We start from the raw sequence: 24,565 nt of genomic DNA, 5'->3' as shown, positions 1-24,565 counted from the left end.
CAATAATCCAACACAAAGGAAAAAATGCATCATTTAAATATCAGAAGACAATTTCATATATGCCTCATCAACTGGGAAGACGTTTTGGGCCTGTTTTGTGCTCTTTTGGGAGGATATTTGTGTATTCTCTTGTTATTTACTGCCCACTTTTTCTCTGGACTACTCCTAGACTGCACTGTGTTTGTGGCCTAGTTCTTTGTTTTTGGCTTTTTCCTTTCCCCTCCCACTCACGATCTCTTAAGCACTACACTCCTAGGTAAGCAACTGCCTCGGCGCCAGGCGACGGGCAGTGGCAAAGGGTGCCGCCTGTTAGCCTTTTGCCCCGGCCTGTCCTCAGTGCCACCACCGTTTTGGGCATAGAAAACCCATCATACAGGTAACGCGAATCAGTGTTTAAATTCTACACTGCACTCCGAGCACATAACTTGTCTGAATCTACTGACTTTGTGCAGTAAATCTGTATGGCTCTTGATATCTATGCCTGAACACTTTAGCACACATCTAGATTGAATCATTATGCTAGCCACACACATCTATGATTAGTTACACTGCAGCTGATATATCTGGCACATACTATGACCTGACTCTCTGCACTTTTCTCCAGCATACCCAATACATAGCCATATAGACTCCTCTGTTTTTATATGCACCTCTCAACTGTCTAGATTGTAATATATATGTCTCTGAACACCTAGCAGAGTTATATTGAATTATTGTGCTAGCCTAAACAACAATGTTAATTGGCATAGTTCATTATACTACGGACCCTATAACACATAGCTAGATTGACTCTTGATATGACTCTGGTTATGCCTGAAATCCTAGCTAATATCACGATGGGCCCATTGTGTTAGACTGCATGGCTAGCAATTGTCTAGACTGAATTCGTGTTTAGCATCCACCACGTGTACAGCCAACTATATTGCCACATTCATATCAAACACATAGCTACAGTGACCCATTGAGTTAGCCTACCTAGCTTGTTGGAGGCTGTGTGTTCAGCTATCTATATTACAGCAGGCATACCTAACACAAACTGATAATCATTGAGTTAGTCACCACAACAATCTCCATTCTAACCATACTGCTCACTGCATTCCTAACCCAAGGGTCTGATTCTTCCCCATTAATGCCCCGTTGCCACTTTCCCCGTACTTACGTGCACTTCTACAGGCAGCCCCGGGCATTGTACATCCTTTTCTCCGTGGCCATGCATCTATCTATTTCTATGACCTACCGGCTTAGCCCAGGATGATCCGCCAGCCCCCACATTGATGTAATAAGACGGTTCATCAGACCAATAGCATTCGACAGAACTAGCTTCTCATATTTAGTCATGGCCTTTTCACCCCACAAACCCAGGAGCAGCAGCCGTGGGTCCCCAGGAATGACCAGTCTTGAAACAGAGTGAATGTTATTAAGAGATTTCTGTCAAAAGAAACAAACCGGAGGGCATTCCCAGATAATATGAAACGTTCCTTCCATCCCCTCGCATTTAAGACAGAGCTATACACTCAGCCCCACCTAGACAATGCAGTGCAAGAGTAATACACCCTATGAATCATTGAGTTTTAGCAGTCGTAATTTTGCGGATATCCCCATTTCCCTAGAGGACATCAAGGTCTCAAACCATTTCTCAGATTCCAATGGGCTTACGTCCTCTTCCCACCTAACCTTAAGAGTGGTCAAATCTTTGGGCCCAAATGCAGCAAGAACCTGGTATAATGTGGACAAACCCTGGCCTCTAAGTGCTCCAGGACGAAATTGGCCTCCAGCAGGAATTGGGACGGACCTGCTGGAGTGTCTGAAACTGGGCCTGTAGAGCGTGTGCTAATTGTAAGTAGTGGTATCTTTCTGTCCCCGGGAGGCAGAACATGGTTTGCAGGCTGGCAAATGAGACAAATAAACCTTCCTTTACCACATTTGCTATATGCAAAACCCCACACCTTTCTAAGACCCTCAGCCGCCCAATCTTATTTACCTCCGGCAGATGCCTATTGCCCTAACGCGGTTGGCATAGGGTTGCATTACCCCCCTCGCCCCATCCCATATGCCGGTGCACATCTTTCCACACCTGTATAGTGTGCTGCATCATGGGTGGAAGCGGCCAACCCTCCGGGCCAGTATAAAGAATCCAAATAGGAGGAAAACCCCACATCTACCGTCTCGCCGACCTAACATGCGGCAAAGATGTGCGTCCATGTAGCCAGTCATTTACAACCACCAGCTGGCCCGCCCAGTAATAGCTATGCAGGTTGGGGAGCACAATACCCCCCTTCCCATACCGAATGCCGGAGTGTCACCATGGCGATAAAGGGCTGGCCCCCACCCACAGAGTAGGGAACGGAGGTTAGCATCAATTCTATCGAACTGAGTTTTGGGGATCTGAAGGGCACCATTCTGGAGCACGTACAGATATTGTGGCAAAGCTAACATCTTGAACAAGGCCGCCTAGGTAATTAGCATCAGTGGGAGAGTTCTCCAATGAGTGACATCCCTGGTGAACCTGTTTGGGATAGGCTGAAGATTGGCACGTACAAAGTCCCCAAGGTCAGAACCCATACGCACCCCCAGTTATTGAAACCCCCTCAACCGATACCTTGTATGGGCAATCCTGAGGGATGGCCTTGTCTGTGCCTTGAAGCGGGAAAAAGATAGATTTCCCCAAATTCACCCGTAGCCCACTAACCTCCTGAAATTCCTGCAGCATATGTGTGACCCAGCAGCAAGCAACACTCGGTTATCCACGTAAAGTGAACCTCTGTCCCTCTACTCATCCTGCCAGAGGAACCCTGACCAGGTGGATCCGCCTGCAGATGAATCCCCAAAGGATCAATTGCCAACATGAATAACAAAGGTGAGCGGGGGCAGCCGTACCTCGTCCCACTCTCCAGGGTGAGGGTCCAGGAGGGCAGTCCATTCACCCAAACTTCCACAATCGGTGATGCATACAACAGGCGAACCAAGCTCAGGAAATTCGCCCCAAACCCCATGTGAGTCATCACTTCCCAGCGAAACCAACACTCCATGGAGTCAAAAGCCTTCCCAAACTCTACCAAAAGCGGAGCTAATGGATACGGAAGTTTAGATGCCCGAGATATGGCCATCCACAAACTTCGGATGTTCATGCGGGTGGATTTGCCAGACATAAAACCACACTGGTCTGGAGGGACCGGGGGAGTCACCACCCTACCCAAGCGGTCCACCAACACTTGCGCCAGAATCTTCACATCGCCATTAATCAGGGAAATTGGCCTGTAGGATGCACAGGACTCGGGCAGGTTGCCTGCCTTGGGTATGACAACAATACAGGCCCTCTGAATGTCCGGAGCGAGGAGCCTATTTGTCTTCGAATGGGTGAAGAGTTAATGCATGTGCTGGGATGTTAGATCTCCAAGCCTCTTCCAGACCTCAATCGGGAAACCATTCGGCTTGGGGGCTTTCCCAGACTGAAGGTGCGAGATGGCTGCAGACATTTCTTCCCTCGTAATTTCTGCCTCAAGGTCAGACCTCTGTGCAGGGGTCAGTCATGGCAGGGAACGCCACCCAGAAAAGGGAAGCCCAGTGATGAGCCTAGGGCCTGCCTGGAGATATAGAGTTCCTCATAATAAGTGACAAACACTTCTGCAATATCCACTGCCTGGCGCTATGTAGAGCAATGTTTTTGAGCCGGTATTGGGCACTAATGAGAGCCTCCCGCTTGTCCGGGGTTCCTGCCTCCAGGTATTCCTCCTCCGCTGCAATCTCGAGGTCCTCTGCCTCCCGGACCGCCTGCCTGTGGTTCCGTTACCAGAGAAATCATCTCACCCCGGAGCACTGCCTTCTAGCCCTCCCACAGTATCCCCGGTTTATTCACATAAAAGTACTCAGCTGTTTTGGCAGTCAGACCCAGGGACGGAGGGGTGTATACACACACTATACCACAGACCTCTCCCCACAACTTCCCCCTTAACAAGACAAAGCAGCCACGGGGGTCCTGTGTCACAGTCAGAATGGGAGACGGAAATGTACCAGTAACATCAGTCGTCTCTTGACACACGACCCCAACCCATTCACGTTCCAGGTCAAAAAGGAGAGTGATCTAGAGCCAAGCATGATGGTCATGTAGGAAAAGTATTACACAGGAAGAGAACCCAATCCCCTCACCAGGGTCTAAGAAAACACAGAAATCCTGTCCCGTCCTGAAATCCTTGCAGGTAAACCAACCATTACAACAGACTACAAAAGAACTTAGTCCAACCTATCCCTACCACTCTCCCTCACAACCCAATCCAACGTCTCCCACCCCATACTTCCCCCCCAACTAGAAGCACCTGTCGCCTAAACCCCCTGCCGCCATTGCATGAGAAAACCAAATCAAACATTAACAGGCTTATCGAGAGTGCAGCCAGAACCCCCTTTGAGCCCTTACGAGGGGCACACCGTACATAACAGCTTCCAATGTAGGCTACATGAAGCTGAAGAAAGCTTCATGGTCGCTGTTCAAAAGTCAATATGGAAAGGGTGTTACTGTTACGCTCACCTGGTATCCACGGGGACGCCACCCAGCCCTGGTTGGAGGATTTCCACTCTCAAGCCCTCTCCCTGTCCCTTGGTAAGGCCTCTGGTTAAAGATGGGTCTTAATACTGTAAAAGGTGGATTCTCCGTCCTGCTCCTTGTGGCAGGGGCGCGTAGATGTGGGGGGCGAGCAGCGACCAAGTTACTTCACTGGTGCAAGCCCCACTGTGGGAATTCCGGGCCTGCTGCGACTGCGTAGGTTTGCTGCTTTACAGTCTTTATATGCAGTTCTTATGTTCCTCTTAGTTCGAATAATAATGTCTTCCTTCTTTCCTTTTAGGTATGGAAAGGTATTTTGGTGTTGTCATACAGTTTGAAGATGAGCATGGGCCGGTAGGCGAAAGCGCGGTGTGCGCGATGCTGTCCGGCGAGTAATGCGCGATGCGCAGCGCTGTTTCGCCTTTTATATTGCTAACCAGTGTCTTTTCTCTCCTTGCAGGTTGCGATGTTCCTCGCTGAGCGCCATAATGTTCCAGCAATGATACTGACCAGGTAAGAATTGTGTGGCTTTCTTCATTCGGGAGGAAACGTGAGTAAACGCTTACTAATGCTGTCTTTCTTTCTCCTCTTTCCAGGTTATGGTATTACAGGATGCATGCAGTGCCAGATGATGGAATTCGTACCTTCAGGTGAGCAGAAATGAAATCGGCGATGGTTTGAAGACAGGATACTGTTGCGTAGTGTTCTTTCTCTCTCTGCAGGTCCTTGGTTTCAGGTAAGCTGGCATCAAAGAACTGGACACAGTGAGCGTTACGCTGCCCACAGCAGAATAACGCAAAGCATGTTCTGCTGTTTGGCTGCGGTTTAAATAGTCTCAGGTAAAGTAGTCCAGGTAAAATAGTCCCAGGCCTGCCACACCCAAAGTAGTCTCCAGGTAAAGTAGTCCCAGGCCTGCCACACCCAAAAGACTAGCTCGCATAGCTCATTTCCCTGTAACTGAGCTATGTGTGTACCTCCATGTTGGCTGAACACCCGCCCCCCCCCCTAGTTAAATAGTCCCAAGTAAATAGTCCCATTCTAATGTTGGTCTTCATGATGGTTATGAGCCTGGCGCCAAAGGCGACAGGACTGACTCCAAGAGAGTCTTGGATGAGGTTTTAAGGCCTTTGACATGGCCCTAACTGGAAGGCTGACTTGCCAGTGAGGGCCAGGGGCAAGGGTCATGACAGCACTCCCCCACAAGGCCCCTCTCACGGTGGCACTTGTGCCTGGTCCTGGTTTGGCGGGGTAATTCTGATGGAACTTTTTATCTAAGCGAGCTGCATGGATGTATTCATGATCTGTCTTGAGGGCGTATCCCTTCCAATCAACTAAGTAGTATAGTTTGGATCTGGTGTATTTTGTGTCTAGGATATCCTTTACTTTAAACTCTGGTTCTCCGTCAACTAATACTGGTTTTTGTGGTGTTGTAACCAGAGTATCGGGTTGTACCAGTTTCAGGAGTGATACGTGAAACACAGGATGAATATGCATAGTGTGTGGTAGGGCTAATTTAACTGCCACTGGATTTATTATGGATTCAATAGAATAAGGTCCCAGATATCGGGACAAAAGGTCTGAGTCCCTTTTATGGGCACATATTTTGATGCTAACCAGACCTTGTTTCCAATTTGATAGTCGGGGGCTTTACTACGATGTTGGTCAGCAAATTTTTTTTGTCTGTTCTTGGCATGAAGTAAATGTTCTGCTGCTTCTTTCAAGGCCTGGGAAATAGTCGTATGTAGGGTTTTAACCGCTGGCATTTCCAAAGGGGTTGGGAGATCCAATTCTAAAGTACGTGGATGTCTACCATATATAGTGTAGAAAGGGGTTTGTCCAGTGCTGGTGTGTAATTAATTATTATAGGCATATTCAGCTATCCATAACAAGTCTTTCCAATTTCTTTCCACTTGATGTAACATGCAACGTAAGTATTGCTCGAGGGTTTGGTTTGTTCTTTCTGTCTGGCCATCTGTTTGAGGATGGTGACTTGTGGATAGTCGAATGTCAATTTGGGCCATTGAACAGCATTTCCTTCCGAAGTTGGATACGAACTGACTACCTCGATTTGAGATCAAGATCGATGGACAGCCATTTAGCCGTACAATTTCCTCCAGGAATACTTTTGCTAAATCGGATGCATTTGGAAGACCTTTAAAATGAATAAAGTGTGCCATTTTAGAGAACAAGTCTACAACTACTAAGATGGTGTTGAATCCTTGACTGGGAGGTAGATCTGTAATGAAATCAAGGGACAATGTGTGCCATGGTGTGGGAGGAATTTCCAATGGTTGGAGAAGACCAGCTGGTTTCTGCTTTTCGGACTTGTTTTGTGCACACACACCACAAGATTGGATAAATTGTATGATGTATTTACATCAGATAAATTGTATGATGTATTTACGTCAGCCTTTACGTTTCGGACTCCTGGCCGGTAGATGATCACATAGTCATATTCAGCGAAGAAAAGAGCCCACTGCAGTTGACGGGATGATTGAGCCTTTGCTGTTTTTAGGTATTGCAGGTTTAGATGATCAGTTATGACTGTGACAGTATGTCGAGCACCAAGGAGATAGTGTCGCCATGCCTTGAAAGCTGATTTTATAGCCAAGAGTTCTTTGTCTGTGATCGCATAGTTGAGTTCGGGAGGTGAGAATTTTCATGACCAGAGGGCCACAGGGTATAACTGGCCAGTTCCTGGGTCCCTTTGTGAGAGAACAGCTCCCATAGCCATGCTAGAGGCATCTGTTTCAACTATATAAGGGAGGTCTGGGCGAGGATGCCGTAGAACTGGAGCCGAAGTGAATTTTTTCTTAAGTTCTTGAAAAGCCTTCTCTGCTTCTTCGGTCCAATGGAACTTTATATTGTTTTTTCTCAATAGTGATGTAATTGGATGCACTATTTGGGAAAAATCTGGGATGAATCGGCGGTAAAAGTTTGCAAAGCCCAACATACTCTGGATTCCTTTAAATGAAGTTGGTGATGGCCAGTTAAGAATGGCATCTACCTTGTGCCTATCCATTCTGATACCTTTTGGTGCGAGGAACTCCACTTCAGTGACATGAAAAGAGCATTTTTCAAGTTTAGCATACAGTTTATGTTGGCTGAGTTTAGTAAGGACAGAGCGGACATGCCTGACATGGTCTTCTTTTGTAGCAGAATACACCAAGATGTCATCAATGTAAACCAGGGCGCAAACGTCGATTAACTCCGGCAAAACCTCATTCATAAAGTACTGGAATGCAGCAGGAGCGTTGCAAAGTCCAAAAGGCATTACCTGGTATTCATACAAGCCGTATTTGGTGTGAAAGGTGGTTTTCCATCTGTCTCCTTTCTTCATTCGAACAAGATGGTACACCACCCCCTAAGGTCCAGTTTGGTATAGATTTGGGACTCTTTGACTTGATCCAATAATTCAGGAATAAGGGCAGTGGATAACGTTTTTTTACTGTGATCTGGTTTAATGCACGATAGTCGATGCAAGTCCTCAAATCTCCTTCCTTCTTTGGTACGAAGAATAAGGAACTGGCTGCCGGTGATTTAGATGGACGGATAAATCCATTTGCCAGGTACTGATCAAGATAAGATTTCAAATGGAGGTTTTCTGGTTCAGTAAGTGCATAGATTCAACCACAAGGAATCTGCACACCAGGTATGAGGTCGATCTGACAATCGTAGGGCCTGTGCGGTGGTAGAGTATTGGCTTGCTCTTTCTGGAACACGTCTTGAAAATCTTGGTATTCATTTGGTAGAGTACTAGTCACACCTAGTACAATCGCCGCCACACTGGGCGTAGCATATGTACATAAGTCTGTTTTCCCCTTTTCTTGGTAATAACAGGTGCAAGCACAATCATCGGAAAAGGCCAACTGATTGGTGTGCCAATCTATTAGAGGGTTGTGAGCTACCAACCATGGCATCCCTAAGATTAGTCGAAACTGAGGAGCTTTGATGAGATCGAATGCAATAGATTCTTGGTGTCCATATCCTGGCACAGTAGGTTACTGCTGCTGTGCATTTGGTTACTGGTCCGGAAGCTATTTCTGTCCCATCAACAGTAGTAACTTTTTCAGTAGTTGACTTAGAGCATAAGGGAAGCCCCATTTCTGCTGCCAGATCTTGGTCTACATAATTCCCAACTGCTCCGCTGCCTATGTATGCTTCGACAGCATGCATCCGAGATGGTTGTTGGTGATCAAAATTACTGGTAATGCAAAGTGTGAGGTCTGTGGCTCATCCTTCTTGCTCGACAAGCGGACCTCTATGCTTGCCGGGCTTGGTAGTTTTCCGACTCCTTGTTATTATCTTCCTTCTCTGTGGCTCCAACAGTTCTCCTTGGTGGTTTCACTGGACATTCTTTGAGGAAGTGGCCTGATTTTCCGCAATTTAAGCCTAATTGCTGTTGCCGTCTCTTTCAGTTTTAGTTAAAGGGGGCCGTACACCTCCGATTTGCATGGGTTCCACCGTGTTTTCCAATGTACGTGGAACATTATCCTTTGACCGGACAAACACACCTCAAGTGTCTAACCTTATCCTGTCTGCTTTTTGGTCTTGTAATCTGTGATCTAATTGCACCACAGGTTGATGAATTCTCCACAGTCTTTCGGTGGGTTAACCACTTGAGCAAGGACATCCTTTAGTTCTCCTCGTAGACCCCGATGAAATAGTGTGGTCCTTTTTTCCTCAGGCCATCCAGCTTCAACGACTAGTCTGTTAAATTTTGCTATATATGTAAGCAAATCTTGACTTCTTTGACGTAGTGACAAAAGTTTGTTGTCTAATGCTTGGCCTTGGGTATGACGAGCAAAGAGTTTTTCCATTTCCATCTGGAAACCCCCAAAGTCATGTAACAACGGGTTATCCTGACTTACCAATGGTACCGACCAATCCGTAGCACTGCCACTCAGATATGACTAGACAAAAGCAACCCTTGGTCGTTGGGAAAAGCCCCAGGTCTGCAAAGGAAATTAAGACGACACTGGTTCATGAACTTTGCGTACTTCTTGGGGTCCCCTGTAAATCGTTCAGGTGGAGCTAAAGGAACTGCCCCAGGAAGGGTTATTTGTACTGGATTGTGGAAGAAGTTGGTACAGTTGCTGGCGAAATGTTACCAGGCAATGGGGTCCGTCCTGCCTGTGATTGGAGCAATTGTCTACTTATTTCGTCGGAACGATCCATACTAACAATCAAATCCCTCCTAAGAGCATTGGTTTCTTGCCTGGCTGAATGTACTTCAGTGTGTAATTATCCCAACAACTGAACTAACTAGTCAGTCTCTGACACCCAGCGCCTGCCAGTTCTCCATGACGCCCAGGTGGATAATATTATTGAGGCTTTGCGTTCCATTACGCTCACCTGGTATCCACGGGGACGCCGCCCAGTCCTGGTTGGATGATTTGCACTCTCAAACCCTCTCCCGGTCCCTTGGTAAGGCCTATGGTTAAAGATGTGTCTTAATATTGTAAAAGGTGGATTCTCCGTCCTGCTCCTCGTGGCAGGGGCACGTAGATGTGGGGGGAGAGCATCGACCAAGTTACTTCACTGGTGCAAGCCCCCCTGTAGGAATCCAGGCCTGCTGTGACTCTGTAGGTTTGCTGCTTTACAGTCTTTATATGCAGTTCTTATGTTCCTCTTAGTTCGAATGATAATGTCTTGCTTCTTTCCTTTTAGGTATGGAACGGTATTTTGGTGTCGTCATGCAGTTTGAAGATGAGCATGGGCCGGTAGGCGAAAACACGGTGTGCGCGATGCTGTCCGGTGAATAATGCGCAATGCGCTGTTTCGCCTTTTATATTGCTAACCTGTGTCTTTTCACTCCTTGCAGGCTGTGATGTACCTCTCCGAGCGCCATAATGTTCCAGCAATGATACTGACCAGGAGGTGACTACCCAGGTAAGAATTGTGTGGCTTTCTTCATTCGGGAGGAAACTTGAGTAAACGCTTACTAATGCTGTCTTTCTTTCTCCTCTTTCCAGGTTATGGTATTCCAGGATGCATGCGGTGCCGGATGATGCAGTTCGTACCTTCAGGTGAGTGGAAATGAAGACGGCGATGGATTGAAGACAGGATACTGTTCCAGGTAAGGTTCGTAGTGTTCTTTCTCTCTCTGCAGGTCCTTGGTTTCAGGTAAGCTGGCATCAAAGAACTGGACACCGTGAGCGTTACACTGCCCACAGCAGAATAACGCAAAGCATGTTCTGCTGTTTGGGTGCGGTTTAAATCGTCTCAGGTAAAGTAGTCCAGGTAAAATATTCCCAGGCCTGCCACACCCCAAAAACTAGACTGCATAGCTCAGTTCCTTGTAACTGAGCTATGTGTGTGCCTCCATGTTGGCTGAACTCCACCCCCCCACCCCCCTCCCCCAAGTTAAATAGTCCCAAGTAAATAGTCCCATTCTAATGTTGGTCTTCATGATGGTTATGAGGCTGGCGCCAAAGGCGCCAGGACTGACTCCAAGAGAGTCTTGGATGAGGTTTTACGGTCACGGTCTGGACTGTTCCCTCAGCAATCTGGACCTGGGTTCCATTAGGAAACGCGTCTCCACCCAGTCCAAGCTTCTTTAGGATTATGGAAAAGGTGAAACGTTCCCTTGCGTTACACCTTAAGCTGCGCTGGGAAAATGAGGGCATACTTGATACCGAGGGACAACGGCTTCTTCTTGACGGAATTGACATACTGGCGAGCAGGCTCTACCTCCCTCCCTCCCTCCTGTAGTCTGGAAAGAATCCAATCTGGTCTCATTATACGTGATCGGGCCAGTGGCCCTCACCATGTGGAGGAGGGTGTTGCAGTCCCTTTAATGAAGGAGCCACATGATAATAGTGCGCAGAGGCGCCCCTGAAAAGGTTTAACTGTTTCCTCTGTGCCATCAGGTCTGTTATCCATTTTTCCAAGAAGAGTTCTATACTAGGCCCTTCATCCTTTTCCAGGAGCTGAAGTATGCAGTCACCAGTTGTTTCTCCATCCACTTGAGCGCATCCTCCCAGTGCGAAATGTGCTGTTCAGCCTCGCCCACTGGCGAAGATAGCTTGCGGAGCTCCTGCCGCAGGAAGGATAACTCTGACGCCAGGCCATCTATCTGCCCCTCCACTGAGGATCTAGCATCCTCAATAGCGCTCATGATATCCTTAAGTGAAATCTGGAGTTCACTTCCCACTGCCGGCTGGTAGACGTTTGTGGACCGCGTGGGGTGGCCGGGGTTAGCTTACTCACTGTGTAGTGAACCATTTTATTTTCGGAGACTCCCTCTTCGTCTTATCCTTTGGGATCATGTAAAAAGTGCTGCTCTGTAGAACAATCCAGCCGCAAGTGTCAGGCCGTGAAACCAGGGGACCCCAGGAGGGCCAGGCTCGTAGAGAATGCAGGCCCCCAATGTAGTCCCATGTCGCCCATACACAGCCAGGTGGGCACCACCGTACTGCCACCAAATATGGCGGTCACCCCACCACCCGGTGCCACCAACCTCCAAGCAGCTGCAGTCAGCTAGTTCAGCAGGCACTAGTCCAGATCACCAGAGGGGCCCAAACTGAGGGGACACAATCGAGCCCGGCCCTGCACCTCTCCACAGCTTAGGATCCACTCAGCCCTCCCAAGCTAATGTTACCCAGTCCTTTGCGGTCTCTGCTCCACCAGCTACTTCCATGAAGGGCCCAGCAGGGAGTACCTGAAGGCCTTTAATTCAGGAGATACCGCCTGAGGAGTAGGATAGAGTCATTGTGCAATCAGTCCCAAAAGATGGTTATAGGTGTGGCTGCAGTGCCAGGCTTTCTGTAACATGCCCAAGATGATCAGAGGTGGGAGCACCAGGGAGCTCCCACTGTGAGGTCAGTTCTCCTTCCCTATTCGGGCACTCTACCTATTCTTCGTGGGTCCTGCAGCTCACTGTTGTAGCGCCGGTAAGGGATGGTCTCCTCGCCTCCCCGATCTGCTCAGAACTCAGCAGGCCCTGCAGGGCACAGCAGTCGGTCAGGCCGCAAAGAGGGCACCTCCGACACACACTCCATCGTCCTGGGGTACTCGACTTCAGCAAAGTTATCTCAGGATAAAGGCACAGCAGGGGACATCAGCTCCAGTCACAGCAGGACCAGTCTGGGGCTGCCACCCCGGACCACTGTCCACCACCGAATGATGCAGGCACGTCAGAATAGGTCTTCCAGGTGCCGATTCTGCCCAGGAAGCAGACAGCGTGTAGCCAAGACAGTTCGAGCCAGCTCCACATTAAAAGAAACAGCAAGATCGAGCAAATCAAACATGCAATTTCAATCGGGATGTTGCCAGCCCCGGCGGAGCTCTGCGACTTGGGTCTCCATGTGCCGGCTGCCCAACAGCACCCCCCCCCCAAACATCCCTTCTTAGCGAAAAATGGTGAAACTGTCAGGATGTCAAATAAAACGTTAGTCACAGCCGTGTCCAAAAACCCTAATTCCAACTTCGAGACTAATAACGTAAATCTAAAGTGCAAAGATGTTCTCTTCTCAAAAGGTGATGATGAAACTCCTCTTTCAAAGGAAAGTTCCAAATATCAATGGTCGTATTAATAAAAGGAAATGTTCTCTTCCAAAGATACAATGTTCCAATATCCAGTTAATTACTCCTTTCCCCTGGATACTTGTTTGCTCCACTTTACAAGCTAAGAAGTTGGCTCCTGAGAAACAATATTTAGTCAACCTGGGAACTTGCCTCCCTTTCCCTAGCTTTTCCACTCTTTCATAAATAGTCAGCATCCTGTCGAAACCTGGTTTCTCATTTATTCCCACGATAGGTCTGGTTCACTATCCTGCCAATTACTATCCAAGGGAATATGAACGTTTTTAAGAGTCTCTTCCTGTTGTGTACTAGACCGTGTAATGTAAATAAAGCTCACTTTTTAATTGAACTCCAATAAGGGTGTGGGTCCTAGACTCACCCTGCTGTTTGCAACCAGCTTGGTTTACTCTCCTGCCAAGCATGGATTTCTTCAGTATTTCCTTCTCTTTCTTACAAATTCCCTGACCCTCTTATTCTCAGTTTCAAATATGGGTGCGAGTCCCAGACTTGAACTAAAGGTCCTTGATAGCTTGCTTTAATCTGCTGCAAAGCAAAGCTTTCTCTCTTCACAGGTTCTGTTATTGGTAGGGTCCCAGACCCTCGCATTATTTTTCTCTTACTCAGAGAGCTAGTCAGTCTTCATCTCTAGCTTCCCGTTCAAATATGGGTGCAGGTCCCAGACTCGCCAAGCTGTTCTTGGGTAGCTTGGTTTACTCTGCTACCAATCTAGACTTTTTTCCTTTGAGGGTTATCTTGTGGCTAGGGTCCCAGGCCTTTGTATTATGTGTCCCTCACTCAGGATGCCAGTCCATCCTATTCTCTGACTTTCAGGCTCCCTGACCCTCTCAATCTGTTCACACTCAGCATCTCCAGGCTTCTCCGCACCTCCTGTCCCTTTCAATCTGCCTGTGTAACTTTTTGTACGGTTCGCGTCTTCTGGCCAGCAGGACTTCCTCACAAGGCTTTGGTAGCGTTCGGGGTCTTCCAGTCATCGGGCACAGCTCTGCAGACTTCTGCACCGCTCTCAGAGTTTCTTCTCGGCTTGCTGTTGCTTCAGGAATCGTGGGACGCCCAATGGTCTGCTCAGGAAGAGAGGCTTGTAGTTCCCACGCCTTGGGCTACGGCCGGTTTCTCTTCCCTCTCTGTGTGCAGCATCTTCCTGCTTTACGGTAGCTGGCTCGATGACGATTCTCCTCTACCTGGTTTCCCTCGTCAATTTGTTATCTCGTTGGTCCAATGAGATATGGCGGAAGACTAGACCGCTCACCGTAGTTCATTGGAGTAATCTTCCTACTCCTAGCCACCATCTTTTTTCCAGTACTTATGTTCATGGTGTATGGAAGGCAATCTTTATTTTCCTTAACCATACTCATGTCTATTGTGTTAGTTTGACTGACTTTACAATGAAACATGCAGGTAATGTTTGGCAAAAGATTCTGGCTTTAGCAGATAGAGAGGGTGACCCACAGGCGGTATATACTGGGTTCTCTGGGGATAGTCGTCCCTAATCTCATAAGTGGCTCCATCTCCCATGTGATCCACCCAGTGTACAACCCCCAGCTGGATTATGGTACTGTGGATGCACCACCTTGGCCCGATGGGCAAGGTCTCCCCTGGGGGAGAAGGGACATCCGAAGATTCAGTTCTTTGCTCATAACATCTGCATGATAGATTAGTTGACTTTTGCACCTGCTTCACTACTGCACAGCTCCACTGTGTGCTTTCATCCCTAGCATTTAGGGAAGTTGAATTGGTGCTTGTGCCTCCAAAATACCTGCAGACCAATTACTGCTGCCTATACATCTAGTACATAACTAGTTTAATTTTAGATTGTGCATATGTACTAACACATACAGGCTTTTCAGAAAAATCACATACAGACCTTAACTCAATGTGCTATTAACTGTGTAACTCATGGTTTTTCATCTGGACCCTTAACACAACTGGTTGGACTCCGTATTTGCCTATCTCACTGAAATTAGGCCCCTCACACAGAGTAATAGGCACAAACAATTCCTCATAAATTCTGGATTCATTACACCATAGCTGCATATAGCCACACCTATACCACCACTATAGCCACACCTATAACCACCACTACTACACTGAAGGAACCCTTTCCATAACACGACCCCTGATGAATCATCTTATCTGTATTGTCTACAAGCCAATTGGCCTATAGCATACTTGGAACAGTTCCATAATCTCCCAGCTAACCACTGACACAGAGGGATAACAAAATCATTAAAAGAACCAACCAGAAATGCAGGCATGAAGAAAATCGAAAGATAAATATTACCACACCAACCTCTCCCTACCATATCCCTGCCTGTTACAGATCCTTAACAAATACAGGGTGAAAACAGAGACAAGATGCATAGAAACCGCAAAGCTAGAAGAATCAGAAAGAGAAATATTTGGAAACCGCCATTCATTACCTCTTCCGATCAGGCACGCAGAGACTCTACAATCGGATCTACGTTAAAAGAATGCATTCCGAAAAGCACGAGTTACAAAATACCATTTTATAACTCCAGCTTTTTCGGAATGTCTATATTTGTCCACGGCTTTACATTTAATGTATGTGCGGGGGACAACTCTGATCTTTTCTGCCATTTCATTTTTAGACTTTTGTTTTTTTACATACTGGCGTGTCCAGGTGCACTTTTTCACATCAAGACGACAAAAATTCAATTGAGTTTCCTCAGAAATTTACAGGAACCTCTATTCTTTTTTACACAGCACATTCCTCACCTTCTTCAATTCTTTACACTTTTTTCATCCATCTTTCATGCCCTTTAAAGACGCAGGCTTATCCTGGCTCCCAAACTTTGTCACTGGTATTCACTGTGATGATAGGATCAGTTATTTCTCCCCTCAGGGGTTCCCGCATTATCTGACTTTCTTCCAGCTCCATACTAGTTTGATCGTGAAATGTAACCACTGATAGAAAATCATCCTGAATACTGACTTGCACAAGTACCTCCTCCCTAGATGTACTGCCCTAATTTCTCAGTATGGTATGCCCTTTCATGGATGGGGTATGAAAACCAGTAGTTTGCAGATCTCTGCAACTCTGTGCATGGGCCTGGACCACGATGTAGCCTTCTAAAAAGCAGATCTTGGAATTCAGCGTTTTGCAGCTGGAAGTTGACAATCTTGTATACTGAAACCAGTGAGCTAAATCTGAAATTTAGAGCTGAAATAGATGATCCTCCTGGGATTTCGAGCATTTTGTCATTTATTTTTCTATGTCTTCCTCATCCGTATAATAACCAACATGATCATCCCGAATTGGCACAGATTTACGATTGGGTGTAGATTATTGATGTGACCAGGCCATTAAGAAATGTTGACAACCCCTTGCGGAACCCCGTTTGGAATGTACTCAGAATCCCGTGACTCCTGATCCACTCTTCCAGGTTTTTAAGCACTACTGAGGCAAATATCTTCCCATCTACATCTAACAGGGCGATCGGACGATAGTTCGAAGGCACCTCCCGATCACCCTGTTTGTATATGGATATAATGGCTGCTGTCTTCCAAGAGGTTGGCAGTTTTTTTACTCAGATTCTTCGAAGGAGGACATCAAAATAGAGGCCCATAACTCAGTATCTGACTTCAAGATGGCATTTGTGAGCCCCATGGGACCACCGGATCTTGATGCTGAATTTCTTGATTAGATCTTTCACTATGTCTTTGTCTAAGTGACACATTAGCGTTTAATGCTCTTTGACGACATTTTCTGACTCTTGAAAATCTCTCTAAAGTAATTACACCAAGTCTGTTCAGATATCACATTACTTTGCATTTGATGCTGCGGATTACACGTTATTCAATACTTCCCAAAAATTACATGAATTCTTTGATGGTGTTTAACATCAGTTCTGCATCTTTCTGTATCTGCAGGTCAGGTATCTATGTGCCCTTGACCAATTTCTAAAAGCATATCTAAGGGCTTTTGCGTCTTCTGACGGTCTCTCTAGTGAGTTTCCGGACTGTTTAAGTTTACTAATGGCTTTCCTCAGTTCTTGCTTTCTAACCCATGTTTCTTCTTCGAACCTGTGTGAGTGCTTTTTTGGCTCTCTCAGGTGAATGGTACTCTGTTGTTCAAATTCCTAAAGAAAATGTGTGAAATTGTCTGGCCGACTCATTCTCTCTTATGTCCCTTCCTTATTCTCCTTTCCAATTTTACACAATTTAGTTGTAGACTTACCATTTTGTTTACAATTTTTGACTATTTTTTTACCATTATTCACCTCTAAATGCTCCATACATTTAGATCCGTTTTGATGGCTTTCCAGTTTTAGGATCGCCAATAGTCTTTTAGGATCACTCATGCCTCCACTTAGAATGCTGAAGCATTTGCAGTATTCAAACAGAACATTGGATAGAATTAGGTAATCTAGTATTGCGCCACTCCCACCACTCGACCAAGTTGTGGAGGCTGGAATATGACTCCTCATGTTCCCGTTCACAATTGTCAAATTCTAGTCGCTCAGAAACTTTATCCACTTTTCACCATTATCCGTTGCTTCTTTGAATATCTTCCCTGTAAACTTGTCACATATGTTACGTTATTTGGCATTTATATAGCGCTCTATATATCATTGGTATAACCTCAAAGCGCTGGTAGGTTGAGCGCTCTCAGGGCCGTAGTCCAGGTCAGTTGGGAGAGTAGGGTGTTAGGTGTGATGTATTGATATCGGTTGAATGTGTGCAGTCTGGCAGGTGAGCACCAAGACTGGGTTCTGGCTGTGTTGGGCCTGTAGGACGCTTATGTGTGCAGCTAGGCCGGTTTGTCATGGGATATAGCGGTGTTTTATTAGAGTGATGAGGTGTTCATGGGGTGATGTTTGTATGTGAGCAGCTAAGCCGAATTTATCGAGGGGTATAGCTGAACTATTTGTGAGTGGTGGTGTAGAGAATAGAGTAGGCATAGATATATGGGAGGAGAGTGTTTGCGTGCAATTATGATCTAAGTAGATCGATATTCTGCATTTCAGGTATGCGGTTGCTTCTTAGCGGTGACCTCTGCCCACCGCTCCGCTCCAGGTAAGCAGACCTGCGACAGTCAGTGCTCCCATAACTATGAATGGCAAACAGACTCGCATCTCCCGCTTTCCTTAAAAATGACTCTCTGCCTCTGTGTATCCACACGTCGGCAACCCCTCTGTAAAGCCGCAATCACAGTTCTCACTACTGTTTCTACCATACTGTATGTACCACATTGCTTATTGCCTTAGTAGCCTCTAATGCAACAGAATGTATAGGCACTTTATTCGTCGCCTCTTACCTTGCTGTAATCTTTTAAAGCGCATGTAACTGCAGACGGGTTACCATAATAGACACCCAATACTCTGAATATCTTTGCTTGTTAGCCAAACTAGTGCTCTGAAATCATCTATACTGCCATTATTGCTCCCTAACCTCTAGAGACTGCCTTGCCACTACTTTTGTCTAGCCCATATTGATTGCATTGCTAGTGCTGCTCCTTAGCTTCTAGTGACTGCCTGCCACTACTGTTGTCTAGCCCATATTGATTGCATTGCTAGTGCTGCTCCTCAGCTTCCAGTGACTGCCTGCCACTTATTCATTCCAGCCCCCATCGATTGCAGTGCCACTAATATCTCTCAGCCCTAGTGTTTGGATACTGCCCATAATGCTAACAGCCTCTTCAGGTTAGTACTGTCATAGGGCTTAAAAGCCAGTTAGTCTGAGCAGTCCAGACTTCCACTCCCATCCAACATGTACACCCTGCCTCTACTCATATACACGTTAGGCACACTACTCGCACGCGATTGCAGGCCAGGTCCAGACAACCGCGCGCACAACAGCTGCCTTAACACCAACACCATCGACTTCAGGCCCTTTCCCTTCCAACACACCACGCGCGCAGCCATGAACCCCACTACACTGTACTCCAGACTACACAGACACAGGAACCGCGCGCTCACCCTATGAACCTCGCCACCGTACCCTCCTCTATCTCACTCAGAAAAAATTCACTAGGATCCAGGACTTTCCTTGGGGCCAACACCAGTCACCTCTGCCTAACCAACATTAGCACTAGCAGCACGAAGATGCGCCACCTGACTCCCATCCACAATAACACAAAACAATCCAAACATTCCTCCTCAGCTCATAAATCAGAAGCCTCAGAACCTACTAAAAGTAACAACCAACCCCTTCGCTACAAATGCGCCCTACTCAATGTTCGCTCGCTTAATGCCCATGCGCTAGAAGTCAATGATCTCATCTCCAGCTCATCTCCAGCCAAGACCTAGACATAATTGCCATCACTGAAACTTGGCTCCATGAGGCCTCAGGCCCAGCCATCACAATTGCAATGCCCAAAGGTTACTCTATCCTCAGACAGGACAGGTTAGCCAAAACAGGAGGAGTAGCAGCCCTAATATTCAAAGAAAGCATATCTATCAGACCTATACCCCACCAGGGAGAAGGAAAGGTAGACATCCTGTCTGCTAAAATAGCCCTATCACCAAAAAGTACCATAAATTTACATTTGGTTTGCCGCCCACCAGGAACTCCATCAGACTTCATAGGACAAGTTACCCACCTTTTAGGAAACAACCTCAAAAAATCTACTAAAACGCTACTCCCAGGTGACATCAATCTAGGCTTCAATGACGCCAACGACAAAACCGCCACATCCTTCACAAAGGACCTTAGTGACCTTGGCTTCTCTCAGAAAGTCACATCGCACACACACACACACACACAAAAGGTTGCATCATAGATTGGATTATAGACCACAACTGTGACACAAACATGGTGTCCAATACTGCCCTCCCATGCACAGACCACAAATACCTACAATTTACCATCCCCATAACTCCAGGCGTCAAGCTCACTACATCAGCACCAGCTACAGTAGCCAGAAGCGCTAAAAAACTCACTGCAGAGAACATCAGTGCCCATCTCAATCTCCATGCGTAGCGCGCACCTTTCTCACCTGACCCTGTGATACTAGCGAAATTATTCAAAGAGACACTGACCAGCGCCATCAACACAGTCACCCCGTTAGAAAACAAAAAAGAAAAAAAATCATTCCACTCCAACTCATGGTTCACAGAACAGCTCCTAAATCTGTGCAACTCCAAACGACAGGCGCTAAAAACTTGGCAGGCTAACCCCTGTGACACCACTAAAGATATCTTTCGAACCATCGCAAAAAAATACATAGACTCCATATTCAAAGCCAAATCAGAATCCTACAACAATAGAATCTCGTCGGCCAATTCACAATCTAAAGAACCCTTTACCATCTTTAAAGAACTAACAGTACCTCCCACCTGCACTGACAAAATCGTTAAAGATGAAGCCTGGTGCACCAGCATACAAGCTTCCATGCTAAAAAAAATAGACCTCCTCCAAAACAAAATCTCTGACCATTACAAAGCTTTACCTAAACAGAACCACCAAAAGCAAACCCACAACATTCGCACAGGCAACAACCCTCCTAAATTCTCATTCTCTGAAATATCAGAAGTAGATGTCCTAGACATTATAAAACATCTCAAACCCTCACTTTGCAAGGGCGATGTATGCCCACCCAAAATCATCAAAGAATGCGCGGAGCAACTCGCTCCTCTAATTACCGCCTTCATAAACGCCTCATTCAAAACAGCTATAGTCCCCAACTGCCTCAAAGAGGCTTGGGTGCGGCCACTCCTTAAAAAACCTACTCTAGACCCCTCTCAACCTAATAATTACAGACCAATTACAACCGTCCCATTTCTTCTTAAAATATTAGACAAGGCTGCCCACAGGCAAATCCAACTGTACCTCGAAACCAACTCTATCCTTGGTAAGAGACAATCAGGGTTCCGCAAAGGACACGGAACAGAAACCGCCTTACTAGATCTTAAAAACCAAATCACCTCCATCCTTGACATGGGTAAGCCCGCCTTACTCCTGCTCCTAGATCTCTCAGCACCGTTTGATCTCGTTGACCATAACACACTCACCAACCACCTCACCAATGCAGCGCACTTCTCTAAGCACGCAGCAATGTGGATCACTTCCTTCCTAGAAGGCAGAGCCATGAAAGTGTTCTCCAATATAGCAAACGCCGAACCCACTGTCATACACTGTGGCGTTCCCAAGGGATCTTGTACTGCACCAACGCTTTACAATCTATTTACCAAACCACTCTTTGATAAACTGGATGCACTTGGGATCACAACCACAAACTATGCTGATGATACCCAGGTGCTCCTTCCCCTCACCGGGAGCTATCTCCTAGATGCTTCTTCCCTTCAACAAATTTACTCCACAATCCAAGCCTGGATGGCCACTAATGGCTTATGCCTCAACGGGGACAAAACTGAAATCCTCATCCTCAGTCAAAAACCTACGCTAGCCAAACTGGATCCGACTTATCAAAACTTCTGCATTGACAACTGTGTCATCCCATTCCTATCCTCAGTTAAAACACTCGGGAGTCCACATTGATGCTACACTATGTATGGATAAACAAGTTAGCGCCATTGTATCGGCCTCCGCTTTGAGTACCAAACTGATCAATGCCATACAACCGTTTCTAACAAAAGATAACTGCCTTTCCATTGCGAGAGCCACCATAGGAGCCAAACTGAACTATTGCAATTCCCTCCTAGCGGTTACATAAAAAAAAAAACCTAGCCAGACTCCAAACCACTCAAAACAATTCCCTCAGAGCAGCCCTCAGTATCCCTAAAAGAGAACACATCTCTCAAGCAAGAAAAAATGCTCACTGGCTATCAGTTAAAGACTGAATCACTTTCAAGATTCTCTCCACACAAGTGCATCAACCTAACCTCACCCTCATACTTATCGGACACACTAGTCAGAACTCAATCCACTAGACTCGCTAGACTAGAGTACACCAACCAACTCACAGTACCACGACTTACCAGGGCCAAGGCAGAAGGAACTGGATTCCCCTACCTAGCACCCAAGCTTTGGAACACGCTACCCACAGCCCTCAGAGCTGAAACCTCTCTCCATGCCTTCCGCAAAAAGCTAAAAACGACTCTTCAACTAGCTACTAGCTCTCTGTATGTACTTGCTCACAGCCTTGCCCTCCACACCTAGTGCTCCAGTGCCACAATGCCACTTCATGTGTATGTGTTTACATGACCACTGTAACTAAGATATGAACATCTACTGTGACTAGCGCCACAATGCCCACGGGCGGTTGTGCGCTTCATGTTAGTATATGTTTTACATGACCACTGTAACCAAGATATGTACATCTACTGTAACCAGCGCCACAATGCCCACGGGCTGCTGTGCGCTTAACAAATGTGAATAAATAAATAAATATCTCATTGAGTATTAGTCATCGGGTTGCTAAGGTTGGTATTATGGAAAGAGCCACGTATTTAGAGCTTTGCGAAATGTCATATAGACTTGGCTGTGTCGATTATGAGGTGGCAGTGAGTTCCACAGAGTTGGGGCCAAGGTTGACAAGGTGGATTCTACAACCCTGACAGAGTAAGAGGGTAGAATCACTAGAAGGCTAGAAGGAGGGCAATGCTTGATCTTAGAGTGCGGCAACAGAGGTATGGTTTTATCTTATCCTGTAGGCACAATGGGCCGGTCTTGTGCACTCCTCTGAGTGATGCATAGGATTGTGAAAGTGGCCCTTCGTCCGACTGGGAGCCAGTGGAGGGAGAGCGGATGAGATGTGGTCTCTTTGGCCTAGGGCAAGTAGCAGTTTTGCAGCAGCGTTTTGGGCTCTTTGTAGTTTGTTGAGATGGTATACCGGGGCTCCTATGTATAGGGAGTTGGCATAGTCCAGTCTTCACATCACAATAGACATTATTGCGGCAAGTCTGTTAGGGTAGGAGAGGTAGGGAAAAATGTGTCTGAGAAGTTTGAGGTGGTAGTGACAGGATTTTGACACTTTGTTGATCTGATGGGAGAGGCTCAGGCCTGGGTTCATAGTGCAGCCTAGGTTTTTCACTGAGTCGTAAGGGGCTGGAGGTGGGCCGAGGGATGGGGGCCATGGGAGCAGATGTGGTAGAAGGGCAGTATTGCCACACACCATGATTTCTGTTTAAGCAGGGTTAAAAAAAGGTGGTTTATTGTAATCCATCTATCAATATCGCGGAGACAGGTTTCAAGGTCGGGGAGGGGGGTCGTGCCTGACTTGGAAGTTCTTAGGATAATTTGGGTATCCTCAGCGTAGTTGTAACAGGAGAAGTTGTGCATGCGGATGATTCCAGGTAGAGTGCTATATAGAGGTTGAACAGGAGAGCGGACAGGCATGCGCTGTGGGATACTCCAGTGTTCACAGAGCGAGCAGTTGAGACATAAGGGGAGAGGAGGGTTATTTGTTTCCTGTTGCTGAGGAAGAATCACGGGTGGGAGGGAGGGCCGGGAGACGGGGGGAAAGGAAGAGAAAACAAAGCCTGGAAGGGGTCGGGAGACTACTGCGCTGTACGCGGGGCTCACCAATAAAGATGTTGAACCAGCAAAACAAGGCCCAAGAGGGTCAGACACACCAGCTCACCTGGGGAAGGCCAGCGGTAAGAAAGCCACGCACTAGCAGTGCCGGTGGCTAGGTCTGGCGGGTAGATCACAAACAGCCAATCATGGTTGGAGGGAGGGGAAGAGAAACCAAAGCACAGAAGGGGTACGGAGACGACCGCGCTGCACGCAGGGCTTGGGGGTCATCAATGAAGATGTTGAACCAGCAAAACAAGGCCCAAGAGGGTCACAGACACACCAGCTCACCTGGCGAAGACCAGCGGTATGAAAGCCTAGTGGAATACATTGAAAGTCAAGATCTCCTAATATAAAAATACTGATTCTACCGTATAGGTCGTTTACTTTAAACAATAGATTTGATAGGGACTGAAGGAAATCAATCCGGGTCTAACTTGCAGGGTTCCAGTACACATTAATGACTATGATATCTGATAAATGACCAACAGTCCTTGCTGTCACTTTAGAGGCTAGGAGTCCGAGGCACCCCATAGGGATACTCAAGTGCTACACACAGAGAGATCCTAGCAGATATTAAACCACTAGTGCACCCGCCGTGGCCAATTGCTCTATTGTCAAGAAACCATCCACTTGAATTTTTTCAAAAGCCATGTTTCTTGGAAAACTATCAAATCATATGTAGTGAAGTTGTGTTCCCTCTTAGTTTCAGACTTGAAGGAACTGGAATCCCCTTGTGTTCCATCCGAAGATTCGCAACTCAGACCACTAAAGTGAGTTTGCATGTTCCCACCATTTTCTCATAGACCAAACTCATTTATTTCTAGTACAATTGTCCACATAACTGATTTGGGATTCATTCAGTTCTTGTCTTTCTCTTGTACATTCTGTCTGAGCTTGTCTTCTCCTGGTGAGGAGACTATTTTAGTTGTGCATTCCACACTCTCAGCTCCTTTACCAAGCTTACCCCTGTATAGGTCATCTTGTTTTTTTATCAAGCTGGTAGAATATCGATGCCAAAATCTTGCAGTCTTAGTATGGGCCAAC

The 24,565-nt window shown here is 46.6% G+C and overlaps 1 protein-coding gene across 4 annotated transcripts in view; it reads right to left on the bottom strand.

The window, feature by feature from the left end:
- The window catches only part of BAZ2A (bromodomain adjacent to zinc finger domain 2A), a 2,136,751-nt gene that overhangs the window by 329,400 nt on the left and 1,782,786 nt on the right, over window positions 1-24,565 (bottom strand). The window lies entirely within an intron of this gene.

The sequence above is a fragment of the Ambystoma mexicanum genome, chromosome 3q (genome assembly GCF_040938575.1).
Source record: "Ambystoma mexicanum isolate Mex_15411 chromosome 3q, UKY_AmexF1_1, whole genome shotgun sequence".
Classification (NCBI taxonomy): domain Eukaryota; kingdom Metazoa; phylum Chordata; class Amphibia; order Caudata; family Ambystomatidae; genus Ambystoma; species Ambystoma mexicanum.
The sequence above is the reverse complement of the archived record's forward strand: the minus strand, read 5'-3'. Positions and strand labels throughout refer to the sequence as shown.